The sequence below is a fragment of the Pongo pygmaeus genome, chromosome X, assembly GCF_028885625.2.
Source record: "Pongo pygmaeus isolate AG05252 chromosome X, NHGRI_mPonPyg2-v2.0_pri, whole genome shotgun sequence".
NCBI classification, from domain to species: domain Eukaryota; kingdom Metazoa; phylum Chordata; class Mammalia; order Primates; family Hominidae; genus Pongo; species Pongo pygmaeus.
The window spans coordinates 110,306,792-110,320,260 of NC_072396.2; the positions used below are offsets into that span (position 1 = coordinate 110,306,792).

General features: G+C 41.3%; 1 protein-coding gene across 15 annotated transcripts in view; it reads left to right on the forward strand.

Moving 5' to 3' along the window:
* PWWP3B (PWWP domain containing 3B) overlaps nucleotides 1-13,469 on the forward strand; it is a 41,284-nt gene that overhangs the window by 5,133 nt on the left and 22,682 nt on the right. For 7 of the 15 annotated variants that reach the window (XM_054472329.1, XM_054472328.1, XM_054472327.1 and 4 more), the window contains exon 3: nucleotides 3,842-3,976. The gene's annotated coding sequence lies outside the window, so the exon portion shown is untranslated. Of the gene's footprint in view, nucleotides 1-2,028; nucleotides 3,977-13,469 lie in introns of those variants that run through there. The other 8 variants (XM_054472332.1, XM_054472334.1, XM_063659994.1 and 5 more) reach the window with 2 other exon arrangements.

Below are 13,469 nucleotides of genomic sequence, written 5' to 3' on the forward strand. Positions count from 1 at the left end.
AATATATTCCACACATCTAACCCCACCTATCTGATACCCATTATTCGTTCTTCTGACTTGTTTCTTGTCTGTATTCTCATCGTCTACCTTCGTCCTACTTAGGAAAGTACATTTTTTTATCTGATCTCTTTTCTTCTTTGCCATGTTTTAATGCAATCCAATTATCACCCATTGAAAATACTTTATTCAAGCTACTTTGTGAAGGTTCAAGGGGATAAAAGAGGCTACAACAGACCAGAACCGTTTACTATCCCCACAGCAATAGAATGAGGCTTCTTAAAAAACAAAAACAAACAAAAAACGGCTTTTCTAGACAACTAGGTAGCTAAAACTCTTTTTATTATTGTATTTTTAAATATATTAATGGCTTAATATTTAATATTTGGACAATCTAGGTTAATATAGAGATACAGGTGACCCATGCATCCTTGCTGACTATGCTATCTAGGATATGGGAGATGACAACCTAGCATTGTTGTCAAGGATTGGAAAGTTTTTTCTCTGCTGAGCTAATAAAGGTTTCAAACCCACACTGTCTGATTTTTTGGCTATCTGTCTGAAAAATTCAGAAACATAACCATGTCATAATGCCTTGGTGATAAACTCTTACAAGCTAAACATTAGGTTCTGCCAACAGAAATCCATATCTCACCAAAGAACTCTGTGTCATTTTAAATTTGCTTACCAGGAAAATTTTGACCCAGGCTGACCCTTCTGTTATGAGTATCTGGAAGAATGATGGCTTCTTTCTTTAGAGTCCCCAACAACGCAGACAGTTTTCTTTTATTCCATTTGATCATTACAGGAAGAGATGTGTCAAATGCAGCTCTGTGTCTAACCTGAATAGTGAGAATGTGGCAGGAGATGTGTTTACCCATTCACTGTGATAACAAATGGGGTTGTGAGGGCCTCACCAACTTTACCTAGTTTTATGATCTTTTATAACATTATCTTAAGAGACCTAAACCTCAGAATCATTATCCGTTAGCAATGTGTAGGTTCTAATGCTTCCTGGGAAATAACACCTGAACGTTAAAGGCAATAAAAATCTAAATTTAAATCTTAATTTCGTGAATATTTTGTGAATAAAAAAGCTCAGCAAAAGAGGATAAAAATGCAACTTTCCCATACTGAATTGGCAACTGCAAACCACAAAGCACAGGAGCAAGGAATTGCCAATTGTTAATGAGGGTAGAATGAAAATGGCAATTCTCTGTATAATGAATGATTTTCAGCCCCTGTCCAGGAATCACCATATCTGATAGGGAAGCTGCTGCCAGGCCCCTATAACACAAAAGAGACTTCTCATAACTGATCTAAGGCCAAGTGAATGCTATCATGCAGATACGGTCAGTGCAAAAGCATAGTGCAGGCCGGGAGCGGTGGCTTACACCTTGTAATCGTAGCATTTTGGGAGGCCAAGGCAGGCAGATCACCTGAAGTCAGGAGTTTGAGACCAGCCTGACCAACATGGTGAAACCCCATCTCTACTAAAAGTACAAAAATTAGCTGGATGTGGTGGCACATGCCTGTAATCCCAGCTACTCAGGTGGCTGAGGCAGGAGACTCACTTGAACCCAGGAGGCAGAGTGAGCTGAGATGGTGCCACTGCACTACAGCCTGAGTGACAGAGCAAGACTATGTCGCAAAAAAAAAAAAAAAAGAAAAAGAAAAAAAGCTTAGTGCATGAAAATACTTTTTAATTTGTGTGGGAATGTAGATGGATGTAAAGATAGAAAGAGGTCAAGGATAGTAAGTATGGTAGTTGCTGAAGATGGTTGTAGTTCACCAATATGTTCACCATCAGAGACATGAGACATGAGACTAAGCAACACTCATGCTGGGGTTATTTCTTTTTTTTTTTTTTTTTTTTTTTGAGACGGAATCTTGCTCTGTCGCCCAGGCTGGAGTGCACTGGCGCGATCTCGGCTCACTGCAAGCTCTGCCTCCCGGGTTCACGCCATTCTCCTGCCTCAGCCTCCTGAGTAGCTGGGACTACAGGCGCTTGCCACCGCGCCCTGCTGATTTTTTGTATTTTTAGTAGAGACGGGGTTTCACCATGTTAGCCAGGATGGTCTCAATCTCCTGACCTCCGCCCACCTTGGCCTCCCAAAGTGCTGGGATTACAGGTGTGAGCCACCGCGCCCGGCCACGCTGGGGTTATATTCACCAATTTCCTCACAGTTCAAAAGTGAGCAACATCATCTTTGGTTCTACAAAAGAGACAGGATTCCAAGCGCAGGAGGGAGTGAATATTGGTGGAGAGAGGGCATACCTCCTGTTTTGGAGTCAGACTTTGGCTCCGATTTTGTCTCACCCTCTTCCTAGCTTTGTGACCGTGGCATTAGCAAGAGTGCCCATTTCCTTGTTTCCTGGATCTCTATTAGTTGTATAATTTATTTGCTTCTTAGTCAATTTAGGTAGAAAAATGCCTTCTTATTGCTGTTTTATATTTGCATCTCTTTGATTATTAGGGAAGGTGAATATCTTTTATGTATTAGTTTTAATCTTTATTTTGAATATTTGGGTTTTGAGAAGTCCTGACATATAGCACCTCCCTTTCTCCACTGAACAAACTGGATAGATAGATATAAAACAAATGGAGTTGCAGATGGAAGCCAAAATGTCAACATTACAATAGTACAAGAGGAAGAGGAAGTTGCAGGGTATTGATTATTGTGAGAATCAAATGGGCTTATTTATTAACTATTATTTTATTTTATTTTTTTGAGATGGAGTCTTATTCTGTTGTCCAGGCTAGAGTGCAGTGGCGCGATCTCGGCTCACTGCAACCTCCATCTCCCGGGTTCGAGTCATTCTCCCGCCTCAGCCCTCTGATTAGCTGGGATTACAGGCACCCACCAACACGCCTGGATAATTTTTGTATTTTTAGTAGAGATGGGGTTTCATCATGTTGGCCAGGCTGGTCTCGAACTGCTGGCCTCAAATGATCTGCCCACCTGGGCCTTTCAAAGTGCTGGGATTACAGGCTTGATAACAGAACTCCAAATTTAAGCAAACCTACCCAAATAGCCTAGAGGTTTGTAGCTGTACAGGAAAGGACAGAGATTCCTGTGGTGGCACCATATGAGCTTGCCCTCAAGGAAGTAAATATTAGGAGTGGGGAAAAATTATTCTCTCAGAACATTGTGAATTGTCTATTTATGTCTTTTGCCCATTTTTACTCTGCCATTTATTTCTTATTAATATGTAAGAACTACTTTAGCGATATTTTTGCATTGAAAACAGTTTTGTCAAGTTTGTTCTTATATTTTCAAATTTGGTTTATTGTGTTTTTGCCAATAAGAATTTTTTTGTTTCCAATTTCAGGATATTCAGATACGTACATATCTCTTTACGGATTTTGGTTGATGTTTTATGTTTAGAAATGACTTTAGTTGAAAAAACGATGAAACTTTCTGAAAGATGAATGAGAAGACCTGAATAAAAAGAGAGATATACATCATGTGCCAGGGCCAGAAGAATTAAAATTTCAGGGAATTGTTTATCCACAAAATAATGTATTAATTCATTGCAGTACAAATAAGGATGTAGAGGGGCTTTTTAATAGAGCTTGACCAGTCGGATCTTGAAATCGCTTTTAGAAATAAGTTGCCAAAGTAGGCAAGAAAAATATGTAAAAGATGTTCTTTACTGAGTCTTTATTATATGGTAAAGGCATTTCTACCTTTTGTTTTTCCCAGAAAATCACCCACTCTTGTAGTTTGAATGTAAGTTAAACAGACACATGTTGCCATTCCGCTTTCAACTGCTTTAAAAATGATAATCTCTTCGCTTTAAGAGAATTGCAGTTTAACTTGGTGATTCTCTTCCCTTTGAGGGAAAGGTCTCCTGCCATTACCATCACTGGGAGGGGGCGGAGCCTCGTCGGAGCCGCTCGGAAGAGAGCTGTACCCGGCCCGTATTGGGGGAGGGGCAGCATTTCAAGAGGCTGCAGCTGACAAGAAGCTTCAAGGTAATGGCTGTCTTAAAGCCAGTTATTTTCTGGGAATTTCTTCGGGCCTTGGTGTTAAAGTAAAAAAAAAGAAAAGAAAAGAAATAGAGATTGTTGCCTGAGAGAGGTGGGAATGGAATGGTTTTGTTTGAACTGCTGTTATTGGAACGGAATTAATCCTCTGGAATTTTTGTTTCGCCCGATATTTTTAAAGTCCTCCGTGTGGTAATGGGCTATCAAATTACAGTTTCTAAATTAAGACTTCGGTGAGACGTGCTGTTCGTGTTAATTTTTTACGTGGCACTACATATTTCTATCTTTGTTACAGATTTTATTATATTTTGACTTAAACACATTATTCTACACAAAAAAATGATAGAAAAATGTAAACACACAAAGAGAATGGCATATAGGGACACAAATATAAATGTACATGAACATGGTAAGGGATTCGGATATGCCGTCGAGTGATAACACTTGTAAAGATGTATATTCGTTTTCCTTAGGAAGGGAACTAGACTCCCGAGTTAACAGTCAGCATCTCTGAGTGTTCATCTCTGAGTGTTCAGATTATGGAATTTTTTTTTTAAATCTATTTTTCACTACTTTCAGCATTTTTAGAATTGTTTCTATTCGTGCTTATTTTCATAATAAGAAGAGCAAAATAAAGCCAAAACAGTATACCCATTTTGTTTCAAATACATAAACACACATAGACACCACAGACACGCTCCCATACTCCCTTGTCTTTTGCGAATAGTGGATTTTTTCCTGGACCTGATCAAGTGGGTAGCCTGGTTGCTGTGTCAACTACAGCCTTGCATGTGTCCTCCCTGCAGCCTGTCCTTTCAGTCCACAGGTACAGCCATGGTCAGCAAGAACCACTTTTCTATATCATCTAAGTTTAAGAGTGAGAAACGGATAGGATTTGGTTTATTTCTATGAACAGTTTTAAAAGTATTATGTACTATGGTGCATCCATACAATGGCATGTTATATAGCTGACAAATGAAAGTATGAACTTGTAGTGACTTGAAAACGTGTCTGAGAAGTAAAGAGAGCAAACTGCAGAATGGTAAGCACCATATTATGTCATTTAAACATAAAAGGCTACATTAATACATGTGTAACCAAATCAGAAAAAAATATAAACCAGCCTGCTAATGGAATTATTTGTGCAGTTGAAGAGATAGGGCAGGCTTTACTATCACTATTTTTGAAAAATTCTTAATACATATTTAGCCTTTTTTTAAAACAAAATCAGAAAAAAGATTGAGGTAAAATGTTGCAAAGTTGGGGGAAAATTGCATTTGAAGTGATTCACTAAAAAATCACATTGAAAACACTTATTAGTATGCAAAAATGTTTAAACCATGAGCTTAAGCAGGACAAAAAGCTGATTTGAAATCATATGCATTCATATGTTTATGTAAAGAAAAATATGGAAAGATATACAGGAAATAATATCTTTCCAGAATTATACTTTCTTTTTATATATCTTTCTCATATTTTCAATTTTCAGTAACCATGCAATTATTTTTCTACAATCCGACCATTGGAGGTGAAGAGATTCGGATTCCATTTTTTACGTAATGCATAACAAAACTAAATTTGAGCATGGTATATTCTAGAAGCCTGAGAAAGCTGCTTGCTGGCAGGATGTAGTTCCCACCGTTCTCCCACAAGGATGTTGTAGTAACAGTTCTGTTTCTCATCACAAGATGGCGCTTGCAAGATATCCTAAATTTTCTCCAGACAACTATTTTTTGAGCAAACAAAACAGTGAAATGTATTTTATTATCAGACTATGTGACAGCATGTAGAGTGTGATTCAAATTCCACTCAAAAAATTGTATATGTCTAAAAGAAAAACCCCACCCAAGAACTGATGTGAGGACTCAAACAGAAATCATAAAAAATGCTGTTACATAGTCTGCCCCATAGTAGACACAAGTCAATTGTCCTTTCCCTTCTCTCCTTTCTCTACCTTGTAATTTTCCGGAATGATATTATTTTAGCATGAGCCAAATAACATAACTGACAAAGACAGCATTTCATATTATAAGAACATGAAGTGAAAACAGATGGCATCTACATCACAGATGAGATTTCGCCTCATTCCTGTGTTTTGGAATGACATGCCTGTTAAAGTTTAGGCAGGGAAATTTATTTACACATTTTCCATTTCGTTGGTTTGATTCTATGCCTTTATCAGAGATGCACTTGACATGGGAAATCTGCATGTGATGCCAGGTGAGCCTCTGAAAAACAGTGGAACCACAAAAGTGCCAAGCAGGGTAAGGGCCCTGCCAGACAAGCAGTTGGAGTAAGAATTAAGACAGCTGGATCTTAGCGCCAGACCCACTACTATCTATGTGACAGTGGGTAAGGCTTTTCCCATTTCACAAAGCATTTGATGGTAAAAACATTCTAAGTTGAGAATATGGGATACAACTGATTTCACTCTCGCCCAGTAGCCATAACATTTTAAATTAAATGCCACAGATTCTAATGTTGGGAAAGAATTATATATGCTAAACTCCTGTAGGAAAAGTATGCAAACAGTCATAATGATGTCTAATTATGAAAGACTTGGATGCCCCAGCCACCTGCCTGACTCTCAAGAAATCCTTAAAAACAATCCTTTTCTTATTTTTTATTTTTTTTTAAATTTTATTATTATTATACTTTAAGTTTTAGGGCACATGTGCACAATGTGCAGGTTAGTTACATATGTATACATGTGCCATGCTGGTGTGCTGCACCCATTAACTTGTCATTTAGCATTAGGTATATCTCCTAATGCTATCCCTCCCCCCTCCCCCCACCCCACAACAGTCCCCAGAGTGTGATGTTCCCCTTCCTGTGTCCATGTGTTCTCATTGTTCAGTTCCCACCTATGAGTGAGAACATGTGGTGTTTGGTTTTTTGTCCTTGTGATAGTTTACTGAGAATGATGATTTCCAATTTCATCCATGTCCCTACGAAGGACATGAACTCATCATTTTTTATGGCTGCATAGTATTCCATGGTGTATATGTGCCACATTTTCTTAATCCAGTCTGTCGTTGTTGGACATTTGGGTTGGTTCCAAGTCTTTGCTATTGTGAGTAGTGCCGCAATAAACATACGTGTGCATGTGTCTTTATAGCAGCATGATTTATAGTCCTTTGGGTATATACCCAGTAATGGGATGGCTGGGTCAAATGTTATTTCTAGTTCTAGATCCCTGAGGAATCGCCACACTGACTTCCACAATGGTTGAACTTGTTTACAGTCCCACCAACACTGTAAAAGTGTTCCTATTTCTCCACATCCTCTCCAGCACCTGTTGTTTCCTGACTTTTTAATGATTGCCATTCTAACTGGTGTGAGATGGTATCTCATTGTGGTTTTGATTTGCATTTCTCTGATGGCCAGTGATGGTGAGCATTTTTTCATGTGTTTTTTGGCTGCATAAATGTCTTCTTTTGAGAAGTGTCTGTTGATATCCTTCGCCCACTTTTTGATGGGGTTGTTTGTTTTTTTCTTGTAAATTTGTTTGAGTTCATTGTAGATTCTGGATATTAGCCCTTTGTCAGATGAGTAGGTTGCAAAAATTTTCTCCCATTTTGTAGGTTGCCTGTTCACTCTGATGGTAGTTTCTCTTGCTGTGCAGAAGCTCTTTAGTTTAATGAGATCCCATTTGTCAATTTTGGCTTTTTTTGCCATTGCTTTTGGTGTTTTAGACATGAAGTCCTTGCCCATGCCTATGTCCTGAATGGTAATGCCTAGGTTTTCTTCTAGGGAAAAACAATCCTTTCCAATGGGTGGCTGTGGCAGTCATTATGAATCTCTGACTTCTAAGCTTTTTCTCTTAACAAGGTCATTGTTGTCTGGATTAGTCCAGGGGATTCAGACCCCCAGTATCTGTGTCTGGCTGCCTTGGGTATACAGGGCAGCACTGTTAGCTTAGAAGAGTCGAAAAAGGATTCCCCTAGAATAAGCCTTGAGAGACTCCAAAGTACAAAAATATTCATTAATAGGAATAGTGTCCCCAACATATTCCCCAGCTTTCCCTGGACATCTCCCACCAACCTCTCATACACATATACATTCATTCCTTAGATGTAATAACTATAATAAGGGCTACAAACTGGGGCATTATAGAACTACTCTTCTTTTCTTAGATTTTTAAATATTTTCCCCCCAACCACAAAATGTTTATTTGTCTTGTGCCCAGTATTTATTCATCTTTTGTCTTCTCCATTTCCATTGTCCATCTCCATACTCCTTTGAGAGAAGAAATCCGTTTGCTTAGTCTCTTTTTTCTTTGCCTTTCCTTTAAATGTATACCCTCCAGTATTGCCTATTTGAAATTACTTATTCAAGCTTCCTTGTGAGTTTTCAGGGAGGCATGAACAAGCCACAGAAGAAGAAAACTGTTTAGTAGCCCTAAGGCAATAGATGCCTCTAAAACCACTACTTTTCTGGTTAAACCAGACAAACTCAGACCAGGGACCTAAGAATTTTTGTTAGATGATTGAAAGTTCACTGATTGATTTCTAACCTGTATCCAGATAATAATTCAGAACTATGGTTTATTTGAAACCTTTTTTCTTGTCCCCGTCTTTTCTATGTCCATATCGACCTCTTGCTTCACACTTAAATTGTCACTGAACCTTAAAAAATTATTCTAACCTTGTAATATATTTTGATATCTGGTAGCACTAGTTGTCCCTCCAGTCCGCTAGTAAAGTCAGAACTAGGTCCTAAACCCATGTCTCTATATCTGTTTGTGAATTTGGAATACGTAACAACTTTGCCATAATACTTTCCTGAGGAACACTGAGGTTTAGATATTGGACCTTCAACAGTGTCTCATATCTCCTTACTAAAGAACTGATAAGTACCTTTATTTAGAGTGGTGGTGTGTCCAGAGTTGGTTCCTTCCGATGGGTTCTTGGTCTCGGTGACTTCAAGAATGAAGCTGTGGACCTTCGCAGTGAGTGTTACAGCTCTTAAAGGTGGCACGGACCCAAAGAGTGAGCAGCAGCAAGACTTATTGTGAAGAGTGAAAGAATAAAGCTTCCACAGTGTGGAAGGGGACCCGAGTGGTTTGCCACTGCTGGCTGGGGTGGCTAGCTTTTATTCCCTTATTTGTCCCTGCCCACGTCGTGCCGATTGGTCCATTTTACAGAGTGCTGATTGGTCCGTTTTACAGAGTGCTGATTGGTGCGTTTACAATCCTTTAGCTAGACACAGGGGGCTGATTGTTGCGTTTTTATAGAGTACCGATTGGTGCATTTACAATCCTCTAGCTAGACACAGAGCATTGATTGGTGCATTTACAATCCTCTAGCTAGACAGAAAAGTTATCCAAGTTCCCACTCGACCTAGGAAGTCCAGCTGGCTTCACCTCTCAATCCCCCCTCTAAACAGGACACCTGAACTGCTTTTGGGAATTGGGCAATGACTGCTCTAGCTACTTCCTGCTGGATAGGGGTGAAGAAGGGGCACTGCAGTTGTAGTGTCCTCCAGAGGGGAACTCTTTAGGCCAGTCAAAGGGCCAGTGGGTCAGTCCATGGGTCCTCTGTAGAAGTTGCTAGTTGAGCTCATTTGGGGTTCCATTTGTAAGACTATCTGTAGCTTGATGGCCTTGATCCTAGAAGAAACAAATTTGACAAGGAGGTTAAAAATACAGGGCCCAAAGGCGAGTAATAGCAAGATGGCTGTCATGGGACCTAGAAAGGGGAGAAGCCATGTCGCCCAACTCCAGAGGTTGGTATAAGAGTTTGAAAGGTGTTGTCTGATTTCAGAAGCCTTTTCCTGTAAACACCAGGCAGAATCTCGTACTATCCCTGACTGGTCAGTGTAAAAACAACACTCTTCCCCTAAGAAGGTGTAGTCCTCCTTTCTCAGCAGTGAGGAGGTCTAGGCCTTGGCAGTTTTGGAGAGTCACTGCTGCCAAAGAGTCTATTTGGGATTGTAGTGTAAGGATAGATTTCGTTATTTCTTTCAAACTATCTGAGAAATCCTTTGAGAGTGTGTGGTAGTAGGATAATTAAGTAGATAAACTGGCTATTCCAGTTCCTGTAGCAGTAGTCATTCCTAACCCTATAAGTAGGGGTATTAGTTGTATGGCTCTGCACTAATGGACTTGAGCTTTGAGGGGACTTGAGCTTTGAGCTTGAGCAAACTGAGTGGCTCCCTGTGTTCTATTTTCCCACTGGAGAAAAAACCATTTTGTGTCTACTAGGAACCATTGGAGAGGGTGATTGAAAGAGGGGATGAGAAGCCATTCACTAGTGGTGGGGGTGCTGCTGCAGGGGGTCCAGGGGTGAATGGTCATGCAGGGAGTATGTTTGCCATTACAAAACCTGGACTGTTTGTTAGTAAAAGGATTCCATTAAAGGGGCAAGGAGCGGTGTTAAAGATAAAGCTTATGTAGGTTTTCGCTTATCTTTTTTAAGGAGGAAGGGGTTTTTCCTCGGGATCAGCAGGAGGAGCTTTTTAGTCTGGGATGTTTCCTTCTAAAATAGGAGACACAAGTCCTCCAACGGTTTGCAGGTGTATCAAGGCTGGTCTGGCAGATCCTGGGACTCCTGAGCTGACGGTCCTGCAGGTTCCTCAGGGGATGTCCAAAGTTTAACTCGGCTGTGGTGAATCCAAGATTCCACTCCTGCCACCTAAACTGCAGTGGGGGTAGAGAGGATTACTGAGTATGGTCCTTCCCACAAAGAATCCATAGATGGGGAGGTAGAGGGGAGGGATTTGACCAATAATAGATCTGGTTGAAACAACTCCATTCCCTTTTCTCTGTGACATCCTTCAGGTAGGTTTTTGTACTCCTAGAATTGGGGTGTTGCAGGGACTACTGCATTTTCTTACTAAGCCTTGAGCTTTTAAATGTCTAACAATATCCTGTAATACTTTATGAGCTTCAGGCCTTAAGGGATATTGCTTTTGATAAGGAAAAGTGGTGGGGTCTTTTAGCCTGATTTGGACTGGGTGGGCATTTTTTGCCCTTCCGAATTGTCCTTCCAATGCCCAGACTTCAAGGTTGATTCCCTCCTCAAATAGGGGAACAACAAACTTGTTCCCCATATTCATGTAGATAATAGCTCCAGCTTTGGCTAATATGTCCCTCCCTAATAAGGGTGTGGGACTTTCAGGCATAAGAAAGGCATGTGAAAAGAGCAAAGTCTCCCAGTTACAAATGAGGAGGTGGGAGAAATGCCTGGTTACAGGCTGTCTCAGGATTCCTCGGATGGTAACGGACCTTGAGGACAGCTGTCCAGGACAGGAGATAACACTGAGAAAGACACGCCAGTGTCCAGGAGGATGTCAATTTCCTGGCCCTCAATGGTTAAACATATCTGGGGCTCAGTGAGGATGATGACATGAGCTGGCGCTTGTCCTGGTCACCCTCAGTCCTGTTGTTGGATCATCTGTTTGGGGCTTCTGGCCCAGAGAACCTTTGTCCTTTGGGGTAGTGTGCCTTCCAGTGATTGCCTTGGCATAGTGGACATGGGCGAGGGGGCAGCTTGTTTCTTGTTGGACAATCTTTTTTAAGGTGTCTTTGCAAACCTCGCTGGTAACAAGCCCTACCAGGTGATAGGCCTGCTCTATTTTCTGTCCTCTCTGAACCACCAAGGTTTGTTTGTCTGAGGGCCATGACTAAGGCTGCAGCCTTTCTCTGATCTCGCTTTTCCTTTTCCGCCTGTTCCTCTTGGTCCCTATTATAGAACACCGAGTTTGCCAAGTTTAATAATGCCTCCAGATTTTGTTCAGGGTCCAGGGCTCACTTTTGGAGCTTTCTCCTGATATCTGGGGCTGATTGGGTAATAAAATTATCTTTTAGGATCAGTTGACCCTTGAGGGAGTTGGGTGACAGGGGAGTATATTTTCTTAAGGCCTCCCATAGCCGCTGGAGAAAGGCAGAAGGATTTTCTTCCTTTCCCTGAGTTATGGTGGACATCATTGAGTAATTCATGGGCTTTTTCCTAATTCTCCTTAGTCCTTCTAGAACACAGGTCAACAGATGTGTGTGATTCCAGTCCCCATGATCTGAGTCAAGGTCCCAGGAGGGATCCATTACTGGGGATGGCTTGCTGACCAGTAGGGAATTTGTCCCTTTCTTCAGCTGTCATTCTATCATTTACGTGACTAAGATACCAGGTATCTTCAAACTCTCGGACTGCAGCTAAAACTGCATTGTTTTCATTAAAGGCCAGGGTTTGATCTAACAATAGCATGACATCTCTCCAAGTGAGATCAAAGGTTTGCTCTAGACTGTGTAGGACATCTATATACCTATCAGGATTGTCTGAAAACTTCCCTAGGTCTGCCTTGATCTGCTTTCAATCAGAGAGGGAGAAGGGGATATGTACCCAGGTTGGGCCAAATTCCCCTCCCCCTACAGCTTGAAGGGGACATAACCGATAGCCCAGGGGTTTTTGTGGTCCCTTGGAGATTTCTTTGCTTGTTTCCTTCTGGGTGGGGGAGATTAGAGGAGGCTTATCATTAATAGGAAGGGGAGCTGTAGAAAGGCTAGGATATGGAGGTAAGCTGAGAGGTTCTGCTGTGGGATGTAAATTGCATGCTTTGCATAGTTGTGGATTCTCCTTCAATGAAAAGAAAGCTTGGGCATAAGGTATTTCACTCCATTTGCCCTCCCTGTTACAGAAAAGGTCAAGCTGCAGGATAGTATTGCAATTTATACTTCCCTCAGGTGGCCATTTTTCCCCATCAGAGAGAGAATACTGGGGACAGGCCATAGTGCAGAAAAAGAATGAGCTACCTCTTTTTCAGGGTTTGCAGGTCAAATTGGTCGCAATGGCTTAGGATACATTTCAAGGGTGAACCTGTTGATACCTGAGTGTTTCCCATCTGAAGGACAAAACCGCCTGTGGTTTTGGTTTGTTTGTTCCCCCCACAGCCCAAGAACCTGCAACGGTACCTGGACCCTGCTGATCGGAATAGTTGGGCTCACTGACAGAGCAGCAGATCCCCCTCTTGCCCAAGAACCTGCAACAGTCCCTGGAACCTGCTGATCAGAGTAGTTGTGCTCACCAACGCAGCAGCAGAAATACTAGTTTTCCTCCTAGACCACAAGGAGGACCAAGGAAGGTCGGATTTAGTGGCCCTTACCGACACATTCTCAAAAACCTGCACCCTTGCCTGTCCTCATAGAACACAAAGAGGACAGAGAAAAATCTGATATAGTGGCCCTTACCAATGCATTCTCGAAAACCTGTTAGAGTCCTATGTGCTCTCTTGTTAGTATTGGGACCTTACCCCTGTCCTATAAAGATGGTATGCCCCAAAAATGAACTGGAGGGCCATGCCCTGAGGGAGGGAAGGGATCTTCAGGGTTGGAAGAGTGACACATTTTGTCCTCACTTCTCATCATATGAATAGGAAGGATATCATTTCTGAGGCTCCCCATATCCTAGCTTCAGGAATAGCTTTTGTTAAGCCTGCTAGTCTGAGGATGGATCCTAAAATTTCAGATAGTCCCCCACCATGGGGC